We start from the raw sequence: 21,618 nt of genomic DNA, 5'->3' as shown, positions 1-21,618 counted from the left end.
GGCTCATGGGTGGCATGGCATAAATACGTATTAAATAAGTAAAACTAAGATGGGGAACGATATTAAAATCGGGAAGAGAGGGCACTCCACGGAGAAAGCAGCAAGATGAAACCTTTGAACTGGATACAGGAAGATCCATCGTTGTTAGGACCTAGAGGTGCAGGCTGATGTCTGAGCGCTTGGAGGTCACCGAAAGAGCAAAGGTCCTGAAGACAGGACCATCAGTTTTAAAAACGATGGATGATGTAGCAGGCTGGGTCCTGCAAAATGGGGCCAGGGAGTCAAGGCTCTTGAATCTCAGCCCAGGACTTTGGAGATGCAGCTCCACCAAGCTGGAACACAAACCAGCCAAGCCCCACCGGTGCAGGCACGGGGCACCTAAGCATTGCTCTTGGACCTTCCTAGATCTGAAGGTTTCCATATGGTCCTTCTGGGGCCCTCGCCCAGTGGGAGCGTGCAAAAGATGCCATGCAGGTAGGATGTGGGAGGCCAGATATACTTGGGCGGCAGCACTGCTAGCCTCTCTCCCACTAGAATACTAAACCACTGAGAGGAGGGACAGCAAGGAGAAGGTGGGGGGAAAGATCGAGGACTCCCCCACCCCAGGCTGAGCAAATGAAACTTGTCCCACACATAAAAACAGTTCCAGTTTGTAGAGTCGAGAGGGTCAGCCTGCAGGTCAGCAAGGCGTCACCCCAGGAGGAGAGAGGGCTGTATTGCTGCGGAATCTGCCTACACAGGCGCACAGACACAGCGGGGTGTGGGGCGTAGGGGAGGATCCCATGTGTTGCTGATTCTCTGGCTTGCCAGAGATGAAAGAACTTTTTCCCCTTTAGCTGACCCCTCTGCTCCACAGGGAGAAAAGCACTTTAGCCAGTCGCCGAGCTGGAATGAGATTGGAAAAGCCATCTGAAGTTGGGGAATGTGGAGGACAGCATTTCCTGTACAGCACAGGATGAAGGGGTGCGGGAAGCTGAATCAGAGGGATGCAACATGGGTCCCTGTGTCCGCATCACACGCCTCCTCTTTGTCCTACTGTTGGGACATCCAGGATATGCAGCTGAAGGACACAGACTCCCCTGTCCCCTTTTCAGATCTTAATCAGAGGGTTTCAGAAGTTTGGCAATGATGTGTCTAGATAAGGCTATCCTTTGTCCTAATTGTGGTTCACCGAATCTGTATACATGTATTTATTGTGTGTGTGCATATATGATGTGTATGTATACATATATATATATATACTTTTATTCATTATGTGTGTGTGTGCGCGCGCATGCAAACCTTTGGGAGTCTATTCTGTCCTTCCACCTTTACGTGGGTTTTGGGGATCAACTTGGGTCATCAGGTGTGTGCAGTAACTACTGTGACTCTAAGCTATCTCACCCACCCCCTTGAATCTTTATGTCTTTCACCAAATTCGGCAAATTGTCAAATTATCTTCAAATATTTTGAGCTTTTCAAGACCTGTGGCTGTTGTCCAAAGTGGTGCTGTGGGTATGTGTTTGCACACAATTGAGTATCCAGTTTCAATTCCTCTAGATATATGTTTCTAAGAATGTGATTTCTGAATCCCATGATAGTTCTTTATCTGTTTTACTTGTATATCTGTGTGTACGCACCACGTGAATGCAGTGCCCCCAAAAGCCAGAAGAGTGAGTCAGAGCACACAGAGCTAGAGTTGCAAGTGGTGGGAGCCACCAAATGTGGGTGCTGGGAAGTGAACTTGGGTCCTCTGGAAGAGCAGTGTGTGCTTTAACCGCTGGTCCCAATTATTGGACTGTTTTACATCCTCCCTGGCAGTGTGTAAAGTTTCCATATCTCCTACCATTTTCAGTTTACTATAACTCTCCTGGTGGTGGTGACACTGTATCCCATAGTGGGTTTGAATTTTTAATATTATTTCATGGACTTTAAAAAAGTCAATCTTTCCCATTTCCCCCTGCCCTCCGTTGTGCCTCTGCCCTTCTCCTGACGCTTCCTCTCTGCCCCTCCAAATGGTGTCCATTCCCCAAATGGTATCCCTGGCACAGGAAAGGAGTGGATTTGTGTTTTCCTGATGAGCAATGATTTTCTCACTTATCCCATGACTGTTAGTTGGCCATTTGTGTGTCTTCTCTGGAGATATTTCTGTTCATTCTTTTTTTTATGTGTATGGATGTGTGATGTATGCATGTGTGCTTACAAGTGTGCAATGCTTTGGTGTGTGTGTGTGTGTGTGTGTGTGTGTGTGTGTGTGTGTGTGTAGATGTGTGTCAGCCTGAGGTTGATGATGCTAGGAATCTTCCGCCATTGCTCTTTACACTTTACCTTTTGAGGCAAGGTCTCTCAACCAAATCTAGAGCTTGCCCATATGCCCAGTTTTTCTGGCCAGCTTGGTCTGGGCATCCCTTCTTCTAAGGCTAGAATTACAGGGAGGCTGCTATGCCCATGTGGCATTTAAATGGATGCTGACCATACGAGTTCCAGCCATCTTGCTTTCAGGGCAAGCACTTTAATTGCCGAGCCACCTCCCCAGCCCTTTCTATTTTTGGAATATGTAGGTTTGCTGTTGAGGTTTAAATTCTTTATATATTCTAGATGCTAGATCCTCGTCCAGTATATGCCTTATGAATATATTTTCTTCTGTGAAATCTTTCTGTTTTCTTGATAATGCTCTTTGAGAAACAAAAGTTTTTCATTTTGATCAAATACACCATCACTATTTTGCTGTTATTCTCTTTTCTTTTGTTTCGTTTTCCTATTGGCATCTTATCTAAGAATCCATTAATAAATCCAAGTTCAACAAGATTCAGCCTGGACTATGTAGTGAGTTCAAGGCCAGCCTGGGCTAATAGGGTAAGACTCGGTTTTAAGAATATATAAGATATATATTTTTTTATCCTGTGTTTTTCCTATGAGTTTCATGGTTCCACTTCTCTAGTTTGGACGTTGATCCATTTTGAGCTACTTTTGTATAGGGAGTGAGGTAGGGTTCAACTTCTGTCTGTGTAGGTGTACATGTGTTCTTTATCACACGTGCGTCATTTCCAGTTACTCCAGCCCCACGTATTGGAGAGGCCTTCTTTCCCATTTTTTGGCCACTGTCCGTCATCAGTTGCTGTCGTCATTGACGTTTGTGTCTGCTCAGTCCACTGTTGTCTCTGTCTTTCCCTCTGAGGATGCCACAACATTCTCCCTGCTACAGTTTTGTCCCATTGCAAATGTGGCCTCCTGGGCTATGCCAATGTTCAAGGCCTTCAAGTTCAAGGCCATAAAAACATTGTCCCAACTACTTCAGAGAACAAAATCCCTCCAGAAGACCCTGCCTACTCCGTCTTGCATGTCTGTGCCTTGCTTTTTGGCATTTGGTCTGGAGTTTGTGGGATGGTTACTGGCATGGGTGTCACTCAGCCATGCAAAAGTAGGGCCTATCTGTCCCCTTCAGCCAACTATTGCTTCCATGGTTCATAGCAACAATGGTGGTGTGGAGGAGGGCATGGAACTTCCCTGCCCCTGTGCCCTGAGTCCCCTGTGCTCTTGAGTAGTCAGTCAGTAGCCTGTAGATTGCCAAGGGGAATTGCAGTTCAGTTCACTGGCTTCTCAGCCCTGCCTCAGTCACATGGAGCCTTTCCATAACTCCTTGCCGAATATTTGAGAGTCCTTGACTGTATAAAGGCAATTGGGTGGTCACTCTGTGAATTTTGTCTGGTGTGCCCGGGTGGGTCTGTTTAGGCAATAGTGAATGAATCTGCAGACATTGCTGATCTTTACCTGTTTCGTGGAGAGGGCACATTGGCATCAATGGATGTTTGTGCTCTAAGCCAGAAGCAACATTTGAAATGTGGCCGGGCCAAGGGAGGGATGCTAATCCAGTGGACATTCCTAAGTGTCAGAAGAGTGTTGTTTGCAGGCCAGTGAAAGGGCTTTGCTCCCAGAACTGCTCTTTTCCCTACTTGCAGGTCAGGAGGTCTGTTTATTGGTTGCCAGTGTTAAGCCCCCAGGCTGTACCCTGCTGATCTCTTTCTGGTCCAGCCTCCAAGAGGCCTCCTGTGCTTGCCCACTGCCGGTAACTGCTACAAGAGCAGTTTGGCTGGCCCTACCCCCTCTGTTCTGCTTGGTTTTGAGGGGCCAGTGAGGCCTTGATGCATTCCCAACCAGGGCTGTTCACTGGTTAGGTTCTGTCAGGTTATACTAGATCCCCGATGCAGGGGAATGGAAGCAATGACTCCCGAGGGCTCCTGAGCCCCCTCTGGTCCTCATCCCTTTTCTTTAGGAGGTAGATCAAGAATTCTTTGGTTAATGGGCATAAAGTGCTTTGAAAACATAAACTGTTAAGTGGCACCGGGGACGGACTTACTAATTATTTATGATTTCAGGAGAGCCAGTTAATTCACCGGGAGAGGGAGGAGCAGTGGAGGAGGGGTAGAAAGAGCATTTGGAAGGCTACAAATAGCACACACACCCCTATATCCCCATACCTGGATTTGTGTAACAGGGCACACTCTGCAGCCAGGGAAACAAGGTCGGTAGGTCAGGCCTCCTGCAGTCTGGTCCCCTCCTCAGATCACCAGCGCTTCAAGACCAGTCAGGTTCTCCCCTTGCCCCAGACTAAGACTATATCCAGCCCACCCAGAATAGAGAGATTGATCGGTACATCTCGGAACTCCCCAGAGGAATGAGGCTGGAGGGACAGCTTAGAGTGTAAAGTCAGTCTGCAGTTGGTAAAGCGCTTCCTGCACAAGCATGAAGACTCCAGTTCGGTCCACAGAACCTGCATAAAGATGCGGGGTGCATTGTTGCACATGTGCAGTGTGAGTTCCAGGGCATTCAAGGACCCTGTTTCAAAAGTGGATATACCAGAGAAATGGCCCCCGAAGCTGACCTCTGGTCTCCATATGTAAGAACACACACACACATATGCTCACACCCGCCCACTTGCCTCTGCGGCAGCCCTTCGTCTCATCAAGGCCAGCCGTCTCGCCCACAAGTGTGCTCCCAGCTATGGCCACTTGTGCCTCTGTTCATTCAGTAAATATTGCCAGCTGCCTCCCCCATGCCAGGCTGCCAGGCGTAGGCATGTGAAAATCCTTGCTCCCACTCCGCATCCTCTCTTTATCAGCCGCTTCCTCGGGAGAATGGCTTTGCTGCCCACCCCCACCCTTCCTTCTCAGCTGCCCCACTGGGCCCTGAGTTCCAGAGTCCCATCTTCCAGTAGGTGTCTCATTGCAGTTCTGCAGAAAGCACCTACACAGAGCCCCTCTCCCAGGCCTCAGGCACTGCTCTAGGGCCGACCTGTAGTGCTAACTTCTCTGCTGCTTTGGGCTCTTCCTCCTATTGTTATTTAGAACATTCTTTGTTCCCAGCCTCAACAGCCAGGGTAAAAACTCCATTATTCTAGAAAATGGGCCTGTTACCATGTCCTAATTCAGTGAGGAGAGCAAACCCAACCAAACTATACCACTACACCAGTCAAAGACCACACACTCAGGGTCTAAGGGTACGGTGACTGTCCAGCTCACCTCTGCCTCCTAGAGTAACTATGCGGATGGTCGGAGTCTGTGAATCTGCATAGCATTCTGGCCTGGTCCTGGGGAGTCTCTGGGACCCCTGCTGGGGAGACTTGTAAGGTCTCCAGAGTTTGCTTAGCTTAGGAAAAGGAAGGAAGGCAAGGAAGCCTAGAGACCTGGGCAGCTAAGGACAGGCTGGGCAATACCTCTCGGTCAGTTTGCTAAGCAGCATCCATGTGGCATTCTGGGTAAAAGGAGGTACCAATTCCAGAAGTTGGGTGATGTGTTCTCTCTGGCAGACCATCAAGCTCACGGTGAACAGGATGCAGACCACTGCTTGAGGATAGGGTCTGGGTCCCCATCATTTCCAGGGAGCAGAGACAATATGCCTGCTTCAGCTGAGATGTTCTCTAGGCACTGAGAAATGTTCTCTAACACACAGAACCCTGAACCCCCATTGCCTTATAGGAGTGTTTGGTTCTAACCAGTCCCTTGTAGGAGGGCAGTGGGCTGCACATAATAGGTTGTGATGCCAGGGACCCTGCATCTGGACTCTGTTCTGCTGGGGCTGGGATCTCAGATAACTTAGAGTCACCTCCCCTTAGCTGTAAGGCACTCATTCCAGGACCCTTGGAGGATAGCACCAAGCCCTGTGTGTACTATGTTTCCCATACTTCCACACCTATGATAGTTTAATTTATAACTGAAACTCAGTACGGCATTAGCAACAAAGGGAAGCCAGTAGAACAATGGTAGCATATTCTATATAAAAGTTATTTAAAACTTTTGAATTATTTCTGGAATCTTCCGTGTACTATTTTTGGACTGTGGAAAGTGTAGTCACAGGTAAAGGGGAAGGCGGGGTGTTCTCCATGAAGCCTGGAGTTGAGCAGCTGCAACAGCATGGTGGGAAAACTGGAGATATCTAAGACTGTCCCCAGCTGTATCTCCACCCAGACCCTAGAACAGAATCCCACGTCAGGAGGCAACAGCGTTCACGCCAAGCGCACGCTTGTTGTGTTCTAGTACGGTTCACAGGGCTGGAAAATAAAATCAAAACCAGCGATGATAATAGCGACAGAGCGCCAGCACTCAGGGAGCAGTTGTTTCATGCTAGGCGTGACTCGGGCAGCAACCGCGGAGCGGCCTTTATGAGACACCTGTGATAGCCTGTCTCAGTCCTGACCTCCAGCCCAGCCGAGGCTTGCAGTCCAGTGTGCGGGCAAACACGCCACACTAGGAAAATCCAGGACTGCTATCCTAGGGCTAGAGGCCAGCTCCAAGCTCTTTAGGAACCCCTGGACAGGCATGTGGTCTCCTCTGGGTGCCTTGCTGGGCTCTACTATGAAGCCAAATAGCTAGGCACAGGCCTGCAGGGGAATGACAGGAATACTCCAGCAAAGGTGGGCAAGGCCCAAAGAAACACCACGCTTGGGAAAAACTCAAGACAGGAGCCTAAATCAGTGCAGGGATAGAAGCAGGGCAGGAGGCTGCTCTAGGGAGGGCAGAGTGGGCTGAAAATTATCTCCTATGTCAGTGGCTCTCAACCGTTCTAATGCTGCAACCCTTAATATGATTCCTGATGTTGCGGTGACCCTGAGCATAAAATTACTTTGTTACAACTTCATAACTGTAGTCTTGCTACTGTTGTGAATTGTAATATAACTATCTAATATGCAGAATATCTGATATGTGACCCTAAAGGGGTCTCAACCCACGGGTTGAGAACTGTTGTCTATACACCAAGAGATAGGGCTAGAGGGTTTGCTCATCTTGTTCTCGGTCTCCTTTTCCTCTTCTACCTCCTCATCTTCCTCATCCTTCTTCTCTCCTTTTTAAGACAGGAGCTCATGTAGCCCAGGCTGCCCTCAAACTCACTGTGTAGCCAAGGAGGACATTAAACTCCTGGTCTTCTGCCTCCACCTCTGGAGTACTGAGATTCTGGGCCTGTGCCACCATGCTCTTTACAAGGTGCTGGGGATTTGACCCAGGTCCTGGTCCATACTAGGGAGGCATTCTACCAACTGAGCTATACCCACAGCTCCTCTTCCTTCCTTCTTAACTTCTAGAACTCTGGCTGCGCTGTGGGGGGTGTTTGCTTAAGTGCCCAGATTCCTTCATTCTCCAAGATACTCCTTACCTATTCTCTGCCTTGCAGCAAGTCTCGGGACCTTAGTTAATTCCTTCCCCATCCCTTGCCCCTGCTCCTCCTCCCTTCCCTCCCCTCCTCCCTTCCTCCCAGGGGACTTGGCTGATGCATCCCAGGCCTGGCCTGCTGTAGCCTAAAATAGCAGAGAAGGTGGGGCAGCTGAGAGGGGGGAGATGCCACTGGCAGAGGGGCTGGCCAGCCAACAAAGGGGTCCAGGACAGTCTGATGGATGGATGAGCACGTGGAGGGGGAGGGACCACACAAAAGCTCCAATTTCAGAAACCGGCCTCCCCGCGCCTGCAAACAGCTGACAGCCATGGAAAGCAGATGAAATGGGATTAGAACAAGCTTTCCAAAGGCAGCACAGACGGCAGAACGTGACAATACCATCCCCAGTCCGACCAGCTCCGTGGATGATTCTGCCAGCCTAGAACCATCTCTCCCCGGAGACCTGGTGCCAAGAACCTGGAGAGTGGGGGAGGGGAGGGACAGTACAGAGAGAAGCCACCATTGGTGTCTCCAGGGAGACCAGGCTTGGACCCACAGAGGGCCCTGCCTCCTGCAAAGGTCACCTTGTCCATCTCCCTGCCCCCTGCCTGGTCCGGGGCTTAAGGAGTCTTTACAGAGTGGTGCCATGGCTAACTGGCCTTCACTCAACTCTGCAGGGATCTGAGTAACAAATCCCCAGGGCCTGCTCCCCAGCATGGCAGGCAGCCCACCATTACACTGTAAGGTGGCATTACTTGGCCTACACTGTAGTCTTGGTGCGCCGCACTGAGCTGGTGCGTGAAGAAGCTGGCATGCTGCTGCTGTTATTATTACCATATCCTTGGCGTCATTGTTGGTTGTCTGCTGTGTGTATGGATCCCCTTCTCTGGCACACACTTCCATGCCCGATAAGAGTCAGGCTGGAGAGACGGGGCCTGAGCCAGGGGAATAGAGCCATCCTACTTGACCAAGTCATGATCCGCAGAAGACCCATTCTTGGCTTCCTCCATCCTCTACCCCGGCAGGGCCCCTGAGACAGTGAGGGATTCTGGGACCTTCTGAACTAGCTTGTAGCCCACATGCAGCCAGGTCACGGCTGGCCGCTGTGTATTTGTGTTTGCCTTCCCTCGCTTGAAGAGGCTGCGGCAGGGGTGAAAGGAATTGATGTTTATTTTGATAACGAGTTCTCAATGCGTTTGCAAACTAATAAAATCAACTCATTAGGCTGCATGTTTAATTCACAACTGTACTGTGGGGAGCCTTCCCTGGTGGCTGATGGGTAATGTGGGCTCCCTCCTGAGATGGGGGAGGTGTCTACGGTACTTAAACTCTCTGTGACCGGGCAGCACGTGGGAGAGGAGGATCCTGTTCTTTCCTCCCACTCAGGTCCAGCCCTAAACCCAGTCGGAGGAGCCAAAGCCAGAAGACAGCTCCCTCTGTCCCTGGCCTCTGGTTGCATCTCCCAGGCTGTGGGCTACAGGGTCAGAAGGACAAAGTTGGTAAGGACCTGGGTCCTGAGGGGATGAATGTAGGTAGAGCGGATGGCCTTTTGAGAGCTAAAGTTGAACAGGGAACATCTTACTGGAATCATGTGGCATGGGCACCCTGTGACTTTTTCCAGAGTCGCATCTTGGAGAAGAAGCATGCCAGCCCAATGAAGGCAGGAGAGGGGGTCAGGCGTCACTGGTGGGCTACTAAACATACGGACCATAGAAACTCAGTCCCATAATGACATGCAACAGGTCTTAGACTCCATCCTCCTTGGTACATGTCCTCCTAACCAAGTGAGCAGAGACACTAACACTGAAGAGAGACCTCAGCAAGGACTGTGTTAGGGCTGCTCCCAGACCGTGTCCCAGGCCTCTGGTTGTCCAGTAGGGACAGCTGTCGCAGGAAACAGCTCAAGCCTTGTAATTGGAACATGATCCAGAAGGCCTTGAGGAGTGTCCCGTGCCAGTCATGGTAGATCCTGCCCAGCTGTGGAGAGGATTCTGGCTCCACCATGGTCCTCTTAGGAAGTCTTGGGGCTCTGGGATGGACTGGGCCTTCCTATATGATGGCGTTTTTTTTTTCTCCAGAGAGGAGGTTCCCTCAGGATGTCACAGCATAGGACGAGAGTTGATGTTGACCTAAATCCTCCATCCTTCCCAATCATTTATGTACCTCAAGGTGTATGAGTTTGGATAATTCACCCTCTCTGATGTTTTGGAGGGGCATCCTTTAAATAATGTCAGCACGGTCAGTGTCTGGCTAGGTTGTGTCTTAGAATTCCAGTAACATCCAGCATCGCTCCGCAGAGAAGACAGGACTGGGAACTGGTTTCATGTCCTTTGAAAAGTTGTGCCTTGTTTCTGACAGATCTTCCTGTTGGTGAAGTTGGGGACACGTTGTCACCCGGGCAGGCTCTGTTGCTTCCCATGCTCCTTTCTCTGCACACTCACTGCTTGTGCACACTTGCCCCTTCTCCCGGCACAATACCTACGCGTATACATGAGCACGTGTGCGCACACACACATGCATGTGTTCACATGCCACAGTCTCCTGGACACATAATGCACCTTTCAGACACATGCCACTGTGCACAGACAGAACCCAGTTGTACACTGGCCATGCACATGCCCAGCCTCCCCCTCAGCTGCTTTGGGGAAATAAGCAAATGCAGTCACTCTTCCAATCTTCAGCATCTTGACTGCACTGGAGCAACCCTGTGAGTCTGCGACCCAGAGGGTGACCCAGATACAAAGACTCATACATGCCATCCTTAAGTCTTGCAGCCACTTGGGACGTGATGGGACAAAATTCAGAATGATGACAAAATGGCTTATTGAGTGGTCTCCCCTTTTCTTCAGTGTCTGGGATGGGGCAGAGAACTTCTGGATTAGAAGTGGGGGATCATATATGTGTCAGTGTGCCCCCAGTGGCTGGAAAGGCCCTCTGTCTTCTGAGGGGGCTTTGTCCTCAGGAACCTCTGGGTCCTTTCTTGGGCAATACATATACACCCTACACACACACCCGTAAGAATGCACGCCTCTTAGGATTTAACTGCAGGACGTTTTAAACCCTGCCTGTAGAGGCCTTGGGACAGAGGCTCAGGAGCAGCTAGGTTTTACAGTACCTTCCAGAGGCCTGGAGGAAGAAAATGGGTGTCCCCTTTTATCTTCTTGGGGCTGATAGTGTTAGTGGAATATGCAAGGACCCAGGGAACCCCCTATCTTTCTTGGTAGGTTTCCCTGGAGAGTGCTCACTGCAAGCTTTGCTGGATTGACCAGTCTCGTGGCTGCCTCTTGGTTGCTGCAGTGGGGACCACCCCTACCCAAGAGGTTCTGGAGACTTCCAGGAGAGTCTTACATAACACCCCAATCTTGGTCCTAGCATTCCCCACTTCCTCCCTGTGCTTGCCTGCTTTGAGGTATGAAGCGGCCTTAGTAGGCTGTTACACACATTACCAAAGACACCTGTTGCCACCATCCACATCACCCCTAGTGGTGGAATTAAGATTTGTGGTTCTCCACTCTTGGTAATATACCCAAGAGAGGCCTTATCATACAACAAAAGTATATGCTCTACGATGTTCATAGCAGCATTGTTTGTGATAGCCAGAACCTGGAAACAACCTAGATGCCCTTCAATGGAAGAATGGATGAAGAAAGTATGGAATATATACTTATTAGAGTACTACTCAGCAATAAAAAACAAGGACTTCTTGAATTTTGCATGCAAATGGATGGAAATAGAAAACACTATCCTGAGTGAGGTAAGCCAGACCCAAAAAGAGGAACATGGGATGTACTCACTCATATTTGGTTTCTAGCCATAAACCAAGGACATTGAGCCTATAATTAGTGATCCTAGAGAAGCTAAATAAGGAGAACCCAAAGAAAAACATATAGGCATCCTCCTGAATATTAACCTTCAGCAAGCGATGAAAGGAGACAGAGACCCACATTGGAGCACAGGACTGAAATCTCAAGGTCCAAATCAGGAGCAGAAGGAGAGAGAGCACGAGCAAGGAACTCAGGACCGCGAGGGGTGCACCCACACACTGAGACAATGGGGATGTTCTACTGGGAACTCACCAAGACTAGCTGGCCTGGGTCTGGAAAAGCCTGGGATAAAACCGGACTCTCTGAACATAGCGGACAATGAGGACTACTGAGAACTCAAGAACAATGGCAATGGGTTTCTGATCCTACTGCACGCACTGGCTTTGTGGGAGCCTAGGCAGTTTGGATGCTCAACTTACTAGACCTGGATGGAGGTGGGGGTTCCTTGGACTTCCCACAGGACAGGGAACCCTGATTGCTTTTCGGGCTGAGGGGGGGGGACTTAATTGGGAGAGGGGGAGGGAAATGGGAGGCGGTGGCGGGGAAGAGACAGAAATCTTTAATAAATAAATAAATTAAAAAATGATTTGTGGTTCTCGGGTCTTGGGATATTTCTAGTCTGCCACTCCCCCTGTCTCCTCTCCCCCTTCCCCACACGTCTTCACTTCTTCTATGACATACAGCCTCCATTAGAAAGATGCCGTTCATATCTCCTGACCCTGACTCCCTCTTCCTTTCCTCGGTGGTCTCTTACCTCAGGCTTGGACTCCTGTACCCCATCAAGCTGCCCTGTGGTGTTGGTGCTTAGCCCTTAACTGACTTCTCCTTGCACATCCTACCCTTGCCTTGGCGCCTCCCTCACTGGCTTTTCTAGACGAGAAAACTCTGATGTTGATGTCGGGGCATCCTGGGACCCCACCTGGCTCTCTCCTCTTCCCATGCACACCTGCCCCTTGGTGATCTCACCCCATCTCCATGCCTGTGACTTCTCCAGACATTCCTCCAGCCCAGACTAGATTCTCAAACTCTGGACTTACTTATCCAACTTGCTGTGCACCAAGATGGCCATACCATCCCAGTCTAGCATATCCAAGCTCCCAGTGGTCTCCTGAGACAGTCTCTTCCCTGGGCCTTCTCAGCTTTGTAGAGGGCAATGCCAAGGCATGCATGTCCAAAGCCAGGACTTTAAGGTACCCTTGGCTCATGCTTCACTGATGCCCTACATGCAACCAAGGAATCATCTCATAGACAAAGATGTGTCAATGACCCCATACATTTCAGCACCCTGCTCCACTGCTTCAGGGTCCTGGGCAGCAGTATCTGATCCTGAGCAATGACCACATTCTAGACAGTGGCTTTTGTCAACCCTTTACAAAGAACCAAGCATCCTCTCAGAGTGTGTCTTGCACTTTGTATACACCTTCTAAGCGAGTGGGTCTCAACCTCCCTAATGATACAACCCTTTATTACAGTTCCTCATGTTGTGGTGACCCCTAACCATAAGATTATTTTCATTATTACTTTATAACTGTGATTTTACTACTGTTATGAATCATAATTTAAATATCTGGTACAGAGTATATCTGATATGCAGCCCCTATGAAAGGGTAATTTGACACCCCCTTCCCCAGAGGTCGAGACCCACAGGTTGAGAACCACTGTTCTAAGTACACCATGTGGAAAGGGAGTTTGACTAGGCACCTTGACAGCAGAGAAACCTAACCAACCTCATCTCCTCGGTGATTAAGGCTAATGTCACTTGTAATGAGTCACATAGAAATCTGTCCCCTTCTGGGATGTGACATAAAGAACACCTATAGCTGTAGTCTTCCATCCCTCTCCCCCACACACACTCAAAAAAATCTCCAAACTAAGGCACATTATGCACTGTAGCTAACCTGTTATAACTCAAAATGACCAAGATTATCACAGACTATGAACGCATGAGGAATAACCACTGTGTCGGGGAATCAGAGAGACACGACATGCGAGTATAATATGGGGTCCGGGGGTGGCATGTTGGGGACATTTGGGAAAACTGGGAACATCTGATGCACGTGGAGTGTAGTAGATGGGATGTAACAGACTCTTGTTGGTGCCCTGGTTGTCACGTGTACAGTGATAGACAAGATGTAATCAAAGGAGACACTGGGTAATGGGGATGCAGGAAGCCTTCATTTTATCTTTACAGTGCGGTACAGAGTCTAAAATTGTCCCCCATTGAATTTTGGGTTGTTTGGTTTGTGTATTTTTTTTTTTTTTTTTTTTTTTTTTTTTTTTTTTTATTAATTAATTTATTTATTTATTATGTATACAACATTCTGTCTGTGTGTATGTCTGTAGGCCAGAAGAGGGCACCAGACCTCATTACAGATGGTTGTGAGCCACCATGTGGTTGCTGGGAATTGAACTCAGGACCTTTGGAAGAGCAGGCAATGCTCTTAACCACTGAGCCATCTCTCCAGCCCCTGGTTTGTGTATTTTTTTAAGACAGGGTCTCGTGTAGCCCAGTCTGACCTCAAACTTTACTATATAGTGGAGAATGACCTTGGACTTCTGACCTCCTGTCTTTACCTCTGAAGCACTGGGATTACGAGTGTGTACTACCATGCCAGGCTTCTATGCAGTGCTGGGGATCGAACTTAGGGCTTCTTGTATGCTGGGCAACAGTCCACCAGCACAGCTACAATCCCAGCCCTACCAATGCTGCTCCAGAGTTACCAGATAGACACTAGAGAGTGTTACCCTACTCAGCGCTCACAGTGGAAGCCCCAGGAGTGAGATCCGGGGCTTATGAGGGCTCTGAGCTGTGAACCACTGTTGCTTCTCTGAACCTCTAGCCACACGGCCTCGTTTAAGCCTTGCATGGCTATGCAGCTACACTGTAAAACCTTCCAGTCAGCTCGTTGTACTACCTGGGATATTCTACTCAGGGAACTGCTGGGCTCTGAGTTGGAGCATGTCCTTTAGGCTCAGATCTAGCTACCTCCTCCATCGAACATAGCAGCCTGTGTCCAGCCCCTCTGCCTTTACCCGAGACCTTGATGTTTTTATTTTCTTTACAACATATATGACCCTCTCATACTTGACATCATTTGCCTGTTTATCTTGCATGTTGGTGATCCTCTTCACACACCCAAACCAACACCCAGACGTCATCTAAACCCCCAAGGGCAATGACCTCACTTTCAGTGGTCCACTGAAGGGTTCCCTACTGCCCAGAGCAGTGCCCAGGACTTGCAAGTATTGAACAAATGCAAATTGATTTTTTGAATGAATAAATCAATAGGTGTGGACCTCACTATGAGGTGGGGCCAGGTAACTGTTAACATATGTTATAGTATGGATATAGAGTGTTCCCACAAAGACCTACATGTTAAAGGCATGGTCACCGAACATGGCAACACTGGAAGGTTGGACTTTTAGGAAACAGGGACTAATCGGAAAAGGTTAGGTCATTAGATCCATATCCTGGAGGAGATGCTAGGACCTCAGCTCCTTCCTCTTCTGTGCTTCCTGGATAGCACGGAGTGCCACCATGATGGAAGCAGCAATGTCAAGCGACTGTCAACTGAAACTTCTGAAGCTATGAGGCAATGATAAACCTCTCCTCCTGCTCACAGTTTGCTGTTTCCGGTATTGTGACTGGAAAGTCCAGATTATCCAAGAAGGTATCTAGCACGGTTCTAGGATGAGCTATGGAGCGAGCCAAGGTGATGAAAGACCAGTGTTCCTGTTTACCAGTCAGGCCTCTTGGGTCAGCGGACACCACCTCCCTGAGAATCCATATGCACCACATGGACCCTGCCATCTGACCATGTTGCGAGCGTGGACAGAGTGTACTGGAAAACCTGGTACTGAGTGAGCACCAGCAGAAGGGTAGCTATGGCTATCTTCTTACCCCTGCCACACACCCCTAGCCTTTTCTCACAGTTCTATCATCCCCAGGAAGCTCCCCTACCATTCCTTGGAAGAGGAGTGTGAGCTACCCCGCCTCCAGCTGTCCTGCTCTCCTGGGGAGGGTGGGATGTCACCCCAGATCTGTGGACCGCTGCCACAGCCTCTGAGAAACACAGGCTTTCCTCAGAAGTCCATCCATGCTAGTTGAGGCATGAAACAAAGTAATAACAAGAAACAAGCTTGGCGTGCCACCCCCCGACGAGCGCCCCACAAATAAATAAGATGTTTGTGCTAGAAAAACCAACCCAGCCCCATCTGTGCTAATTGGATCTCATCATCCCTCCAAGAAGGCCACCTCATTTGGTTTTGTTTGGTTTGAGTAGCTTGTTTTCTTACTTTTCTTAAATCACAGGAAGGAAAAAGCCAAGTCCACAGTTTTCTGTGGTCTCACCAGGTTGGCAGGAAGTAGGGTTTTCAGCTTTGTCGGGCTTTGGGAATCTGAGGGGGGAACGTAGGGGTTGAGGGAAGAGACTATGAGTATGACATCACCATGATGTACCGAGCATGTGTTGAAGAGCAGTGGCATACGGGTGAACATGACCTGTTGGCTCGTGTGTGGAGTCAGTGAGGGGGGGAACAGTGCATCTAGGCATATAGAGAGTTGAACACCAAGGAAGTCCTTCACGAGGTTTTGTCAAGCCAACTAAGATAGGAGTGACAAATTATTAGTGATGGTTCTCCCCAGGAAACAAAAGATCCCTTCAGTGAGGTCTCTTTCCCCTCCAGCCTCCAGAGAGCCCCCCCCCATATCTGCTACTATCTTCATTGGTCAGAGGTGGGTCTTCATTGAGCCTGCACTCACCCAGCGCCCCCCACCCCTTGCCTGCTCATGCGCCCTCTCACCCGGGCCTTTAGCCCCTCTCTTTTCAAGGTCTCTACTCTCAGCATACAATCTTGCATCTGCCAGTCCCTTTCCTGTGCTGGCATCTTTCCTACATACCTCCTGAAAGTGCCATCACCCCTTACCCATACCTTTCTTTGGAGGCTTGGGCAAAGTGTTCTGTGATCCCTCCATTGGTAACTCCAGTGGATCCTTGAATGGATTCCCTGCTCTGTCCTAGGGTGCTTCTTCTCTTAGGCCCCCAGAACTCCTGTCCTCCAGTGTCCTTTTGCCAGCTAACTCTCCTTCTCTGCCTATTTTGAGAATCACTTCTTCTTGCAGTGGTCCAATGACTACGGGTGTTGCTGGTACCCTCCCCTCCGCAGCCTCCATCACTTTCAGCCTCGAATTTCTGATGAATCTCTGTGATGATCCCAGACCTAATGAGCATCTCCAGAGTCTTCAGCACGCCAAAGTGATCCTCTCAACTTCTACCTCTGTGTGCTTGTTATCTTTATTGAGAACCCTGCCTGTTACTTAGAACTGGGGTGAGCCCCTTGTGGTATCCCCATTTTTCCTGCACCCCTTGTGCCAAATCAGTCTCCTGGATTTAGAGATGTGTTGCTTGCTTTCCTCAGCTCCAGGACTCTGTGGGGGAGGAAAAGGAAGATGTGGTGAGGTCCCGGAGTCACTGCTTGTCGCTTTAAGCCCACAGCCTGTTGATCCTTTGGACTGTTGTGTGCACTGGCAATGCTGTTACTGGCTGGGATTCCCTCAGGGCAGACTGAGGTGTCACAATGCCCAGCTCACTTCTTCCAGCCCCGTGTGCCATGCCTGGGGAGGGTTCTAAGGATGCCAGTGGTAGCCTTGGCTGCACACCCTCCGGAGATGACTTCTCCATCTTTCCTGGAAGGGATGTGGCTGTTGCCTATGCAGGTCGGCTCCTCGGCTGGTCTGAATGGGCCTCTGTTCTGAGGACGGGCTTGTGGGGAGGCAGCTCAAGAAAGCGTGTGTATGTGAGCATGGGTTTCCACGACCCCCACCTGGAGACCGCTCCTGGCCTTGCCCTGAAAACACTCTGTGGCCAGGCAGGCTGACGTGTTGGCGCCTGTGTCCAAGAGCTGCCCAGCGGGCGTTGCCTCCATGTGGCAGACTCCAGGGGTGTGTGCTGCCCATTTGGCCCTGGGTTCTAAGACAAGCATTGTCCTCCTGCCAGATGGGCCTCTCTTCCCTCCACCTCCTCTATGCCCTCTCTGAGGGGCTCCTGTGGAGAGGACACTCATGACTTCTGGCTTCTGCCCCTTTAGAAAGCAGCCTAGGCTAGAGGAGAGCATCAGAGAACAGGGGATGTGTCAGGACCTGTGTGGTAGAAGGAGACGCTCAATGCTGTGTAGTCTCTGGCAACTTCTTAATCTCCCTGAGCCTTGGTGTCCTCTGCTCTAACAGTGGCACTGCCGCCCCTCCCCCGCCCCGTTTCTTGTACTTTTAAGGAGAACATAAGTTTGAAAAACCTCCAGCTCAGGATTTTGACACTCATGTGACCGCTGCCATGTTCCTAGGTTCAGCGTGGAGGGACCCATAATCCCTGTACCTGGGAAGCCAGTATCACCTGCGTGGCATCATAATTCCTACAGCGTGTTAGCTGTCTTTAGACTCATGAGTAGCTGTGATTTAGAGAGGAAGGTATCGTACCTAACATCATGTCAGTGTAATAGGTATGAGGGCATTTTAGAATCTTCTAGAAGGGATGTTGGTGCTTGGCATGAATCCTTTATCTAAAGTTACACATCTCTGTCTGCCACATAGTAGTCTAGCCTGTGTCTAAAACCCTCAGACAGGGGGCTCCATGGAAGGGCAAGCCACTGACGGTGGGAAGCAATGGTCCCCACTCCCAGGGCACACCCTGATTCCTACAGTCCCGTGGTCAGGTATGTGATGATTTGGGGGGCAGTCTGGAGCCTGTGTCTTCTGCACCCCAGAAGAGGTGTGACAGTGTCTGCAGACAATTTGGGTTGTCACATCTGGTGGAGGAGTGTTAAGGACGTCCCACAACCAGTGGGCAAAGGCCCTGCTAAGATCCTGTAGGGTGCAGGGTGGTCCCGCAGCAAACTGCGGTCTAAACTCCAGACCGTGTCGCCAGCAGCACTTGGGTGGAGAAACATTACTTTAAACTAACATCCTCCCCAAGGGCGTGCCAGCCCCAACACAGGGCTCCTTGTGTGAGTTTCTTACAGTTTTACGGATGAAAAGTAAGGGAAGAAGCTGTCCAACTCCTTGTCCACGTGACATCTAAAACATGAGCTTTGCACAGGAACGGGTGAAGGCTCGTATGTTTCTGCCATCCACGTACTCATGAATTAGCACCTACCAGGCCCCTGCCATCCTGTTCAATACTTGAGATTCCTACATTCTGTGAAATGAGGGGTCTTGGGGGCCTTGTGATGGGTGCTGTGTGGATCTGGGGAGACTGGGGAGGGATTGGACTCTCATCATCTGGGCCCAGCCTCCTTCCAGGCAGAAGGCTGTCTGCTGTGCAAGATTGCTGTCTTCTGTGGTCTCTGAGCCTCCACGAAATTCTTGGAAGGCAGAGGCTCTAAGTCCAGCCCCATAGCCATCAGTGTCCTGTGTTTGTGACGTGATATAAACCATTTTAAATTCTGGGCCTCAGTTTCCCAAACCTGCTCAATCTGCCGCCTCACCCAAGTGGTGTAAACTGAGTAGCTTGAGGCAGCTCTGAAGGCCAGAAGGCCAGAATAGATATGGACAGTGTGGGCTCCCTTGGGAAGTCAGCAGGGACTGTGTGTTGACATTGTGGCTGCATTGTCAAATGGCTTCTCTGTATTCATATCTGTGTCTCTGTGACACTGTCATCGCAGAAAGCCCACCCACTCCCCTATGACCTTGTTTTAATAGCCCCACTGTAAAGGAGAGGGACATCAGGGCCCAGAGAGGATAAGGAAGTTGACAGAGGCTTGCTACATGGCTTGTGAGTAGCTCCTTCTACCACACAGGCCCAGGTATATTGCTGTTCTCTAAGGATGCTCTAACTGGGCTGGTTCAAGCGATGGCCATATGTCCAAATGAGGTCGCATCCTGATATTCTGAGTTGACATAAATTTGAGAGAAACATTGTCCAACCCGGCACATGTACCCCAGGGGTACACTCAGTTATACTCCTTTCATTAACAAAGACACAGAGGATAAAAAGGCCCTGGACTTCTCCCAGGTGAACTATTGGGTCCAGATCTCTGTATCTTGCTTCCTGCCCCACACTGGACCCAGCCTGGTTTGGGCAGAGGCGGAATGCTAAAGGGAGAGCTGCCTGGATTAGTCAGTCTGAGCTGCTCCAAGGACAGAAGAAGGGTACCCAAGTGGGAGTGGAGATGGGACTGGCTGGGCATGGGGGATGGGGACCATTTGTTTGCAGGACAATAAATGCCTCTTGATGGGTTGTGGTTTTCACAGGGCCTTGGTGCCAGATCGAGTTGTCTGCATTGATTGGATGGCCACAAAACCTGTCACAGAAAGGAGAGGAACTGGCAGGGGAGCCTGATGGCCTGTCCCCAAACCATCCCCAGGCATCCCTAAAGGTGTCAGGAAGTTAGGTGCTAAGTGATCAGAGCTTGCAGGGGTGGCTGCTCTAGAGAGACCCTGGGTACCCTGAGCTAGGACAGCTCTGAGCCTAGACCCAAAGGCTTTCCCTCGCCTCAACTCCCTCCTCCCTCAGGATGGGCAGAGGCCAGCAGGACTATTGGGAGGAAATGTAATGAACAAATTAAAACCCTTGTTAGCAGCATGGATAGAGCTTTGGAAGATCAAGGGAGCAGGGACTTGGGAGAGAGCCACTAATTTAATGAAGAGGATGAATTCCAGATGTGGTCTCTGGCCAGCACACAGCTGCTGTCCTTGGGCACTTGGGGAGAACCCTGAAGCTACAGGACAGAGGGAAGGAGGCACAATGATCAGGCTGCCCACAATTCAGGCCATAGGGTGAGCATCTCCTCCTTTTCCAGCACAATGGCCCAGTGTCTGAGAAACACAGGCATCACCCTATGCTGGTGACTGTTGCTGCAATAACCACAGCTTGAGGAAGTGCATGGTAACCGAGGTGGGCTCCAAAGGCAGGCTTGCCGCTAAGTGCGTCTGTATCCTAGTAACTTCACCATCCGCCACTGATGACCCGTGGGTGTGGAGGTTGTTGGTCTGTGTGCAGATGGGGTTGCCCACTTCCTGCACTGGAGGAACTCCTGGGAACAGCTCAGAAGCCCTCAACCCCCATGCTGGAGTCCACAGGCTCAGCTTTCTGGAGGATGAGAGCAAACTAGTTTCTGGCAGAGTCTGAGGAGGAGGCAATCTGGCTCCATCCTAGGTCTAAGTAAGTAGAGGGTTAGCTGGGGGATGGGGAGGACACAGAGTTGAGCTGTGCAGAAGGGAGAGAGAAAAGGCAGATGTGGGTTCGTGCACATTGCTCTTCCTCCATCCATCTTCACCCTAGTCCTCCCTTCCTTCCTTTCTCCTCTCTAAACCTTTATGCTAAACCTTACCACATGCAAATCACGGGGCAGACCCATTGTGTAGGAGGCAACAATGCTAAACCTCCAGCCTTTGCCATCTAGAAGCTTCTGAGTCTTCTAAAAGTTTCTAGAAAATTAAGAAGAGGGGGTGGGCCCATCTAGGGGAAAGCTACACTTCCCACTTGCTCCCTAGCCAGAAAGTTCTGTTTTCATTTTCATAGACTAGGGACCTGTTTAAATTTTTGCTTATGTGTTTCTGTGGTTTGGGAATAGCTCAAGGACAGCCACCTCTGTCACCATACACTTCTGTAGTCAGAGGACGCTTGTTTGTTTCCTGGCCACCCAGACCTGAAATAATTACACAGAAACTGTATTAATTGTAATACTGTTTGGTCAATGGCTTAAGCATATTTCTAGCTAGCTTTTACATTTTTAATTAACCCATTTTTATTAATCTATGTATCACCACGTGGTTGTGGCCTACTGGTAAGGTTCTGTCCACCAACCGGCATCTATCTCCTATGGCGGCTACATGGTTTCTCCCTGACTCTGCCTACTCCCTCTCTATATCTTTTCCAACCTGGCTTTATTCTGTTAAGCTATTGGCTGAAAGCAGCTTGTTTGTTAACCAATGGCAATAAAACATATTTATAGCATACAGAGGGGAATCCCACATCACACTTCCTCAAACAGTGGTTGTTGCATCAATAATTCTATCTACTCACAGTTGGTAGAGTGCTTGCCTAGCCGGCCCAAAGTCCTATATTTGATGCTCAGAACCACATAAAACAATACAGCAGCATGTGTACCATAATTTCAGTGTTCAGAAGGTAGATGCACGCTGGGCGGTGGTGGCATACGCCTTTAATCCCAGCAC

The 21,618-nt window shown here is 49.8% G+C and overlaps 1 protein-coding gene across 1 annotated transcript in view; it reads left to right on the top strand.

The window, feature by feature from the left end:
• The window catches only part of Sdk2 (sidekick cell adhesion molecule 2), a 280,717-nt gene that overhangs the window by 19,343 nt on the left and 239,756 nt on the right, over positions 1 to 21,618 (top strand). The window lies entirely within an intron of this gene.

This window comes from Microtus pennsylvanicus, chromosome 11 (genome assembly GCF_037038515.1).
Source record: "Microtus pennsylvanicus isolate mMicPen1 chromosome 11, mMicPen1.hap1, whole genome shotgun sequence".
Taxonomy (NCBI): Eukaryota; Metazoa; Chordata; class Mammalia; order Rodentia; family Cricetidae; genus Microtus; species Microtus pennsylvanicus.
This window is presented reverse-complemented; position numbering and strand designations above follow the sequence as displayed.